This window comes from Astatotilapia calliptera, chromosome 9 (genome assembly GCF_964374335.1).
Source record: "Astatotilapia calliptera chromosome 9, fAstCal68.1, whole genome shotgun sequence".
NCBI lineage: Eukaryota > Metazoa > Chordata > Actinopteri > Cichliformes > Cichlidae > Astatotilapia > Astatotilapia calliptera.
In genome coordinates this window covers 1,904,822-1,906,872 of record NC_137430.1, presented here as the reverse complement: position 1 = coordinate 1,906,872, position 2,051 = coordinate 1,904,822, and the positions used below count along the sequence as shown (strand labels likewise).

Genomic DNA, 2,051 nt, shown 5'->3' with positions numbered 1-2,051 from the left:
CTTGTCTAGTGTGTGTTATGTTGTCTCTTTAATCCTAATTTCCTCCTGTGTTCCAATGTGTCTCCACTTCCTCTAATCACCCTCCTGTGTATATATTCTCTCAGAAGCCCTTAGTCCTTTTGTAATAGAGACCAGGGGTTCCATTACCTGGTTGGTATTGTTAATAATAAATTGTTGGATTGGGAATTTAAAATAGGGTAATAAAGAAAACACATTAGTTCTTATGGAGTCTTTTATTAGGTTATTTGACATACGATTAAATTGACAGCTTGTAACTAGTGATGGGACGTTCTGTATCGAGGCTTCGGAGCGTGTGTCGAGTAATGGAGGGGGCGTTTCCGCGAAGCGCGTATCGAGGCTTGCTTCATTTATGGGAGGAGCTGAAAATGATGACGTCCGAAGCCTCGCTGCCCGGCTGTACCACGTGACTGGTTCATGAAGTGGTTCGAACTTTGCCGCGAGATATGACAGCGATATAAACCCCTCAGACTTCATTCAAAATGTGGGTGTTTGATGGAGAGTTGCGGTTAGTGAGAGTTTGGAGACCGTTTGGAGGTTTATGAGAGTGAGGAGAGAAAGTCAGGAGAGAATGGAGCCAGCTAAGAAGAGGAGGATGTCCTCCCCTGTGTGGGAACATTTTGATCTTATTCCTCCCAACAAGGTATGTAAATTTCTACAGAAGATGTATTTTCATGATACTGATGGTGCAATACAATTTATGTTGAGCTGTCTTGACTTTTGTACAAGGTGAAGTGTTTGCTATGTGCCAGGGAGCTGGGATATAACAACAACACCTCATCCATGCTTAGGCACTACAGAGCTTTGCATGAGAATAAGGGGGACACCGATTGTGGAGCAAGACCAGGTGAGCCATCAAATGCAATGATAATATAGCATGCAGTAATGTTACTAAATGATATAACAATATTATACAACTGTTATAAGTTACGTGTGTGATATTTATATTTGTGCTTTATCTTTATTGTCTTTCCTCAGGAGAACAATCTCAAATAGATGAAGACCTGGTTAGCATGGTGATTGAGGACTCACAGCCATTTAGCATTGTGGAGGACAAAGGATTTAAAAGATTTGTTAAATCATTAAATCCTAGCTATGTTCTCCCCACTAAAAAGGCCATAAAAGCAGTGAAAATTTAGTTTTTACAGAATAAAATGTGAACAGGCAGGACTGATGCCTCAGTGTGTAGCTGTCCATACCTCAACGTTACAAAAGCACAACCACTGTCCACACCCCAACCACACCTCACCTCACAGTAAATGATCATTTCCATTTCAAGCATTTCCAAATAATCATTTCCCATACTGCCACTATAAATATACACAGTATACTGCCATCACTACAATATACATGTTTTACACACTCCTTTTGTTGTTGACATTTACAGGCTGTGTGCAAAATGCCACACTCTTCAAATTCATGCCAGCTATTATTTTTACGTCCAGTAGGTGTCCTGCTAGAGCACATGAAGCTTCATGAAGCTTCGCGTTGGGGTGAACCAATTGGATGAAAAGCTTCAGTGCTTCATGGGGCTTCATCTGCCCATCACTACTTGTAACAGAAAAGAGACAGTGGGACTGGCCATCCTACCCGTGTCGGAGAAGAGCCAAAGTTAGAGCTGCTTGCAGTTAATCATTTATCAATAACCTAAACATATGTGAAATGAGAACTTGCAAAGGTACTCACCTGTCCTGGTTGCTTCTTGCAGGATGTGGAGCAAAAGAGTGAAAGCGGCTCAATCACCTGTTTAAGAGCTCTTGGAGCAGACCAGTGTGCCGGGTTAGGGAGTGTGGTTAAAGAGGGTTTTAATTTAGATAGAAATGGGTGAAGCTTATGTTATTGGTTTGTTTATAGTATGTGTTGGAAATATGTATATGTTTGTGATGTGCTTTAATGTTATTGTATGTTTGTTTGTGTGGAGGGTTATGTGTTCATTTTGATTAGTTAACCCCCATACTTGGGCTATTCCAGATGCTCACCTGAAAAGGTAAAGTATAAAAGGAAGCCATTTTGTTTAGTTGTAGTTAGTGTTT

The 2,051-nt window shown here is 40.8% G+C and overlaps 1 long non-coding RNA gene across 1 annotated transcript; it reads left to right on the top strand.

Annotated features, from left to right (window-relative positions):
* Positions 1 to 274: 274 nt before the first annotated feature.
* On the top strand, positions 275 to 1,185 carry LOC145431012 (uncharacterized). The gene is made up of 2 exons (XR_013911383.1): positions 275 to 865; positions 997 to 1,185. It is a non-coding gene; the product is annotated as an uncharacterized LOC145431012 (long non-coding RNA).
* Positions 1,186 to 2,051: the final 866 nt, after the last annotated feature.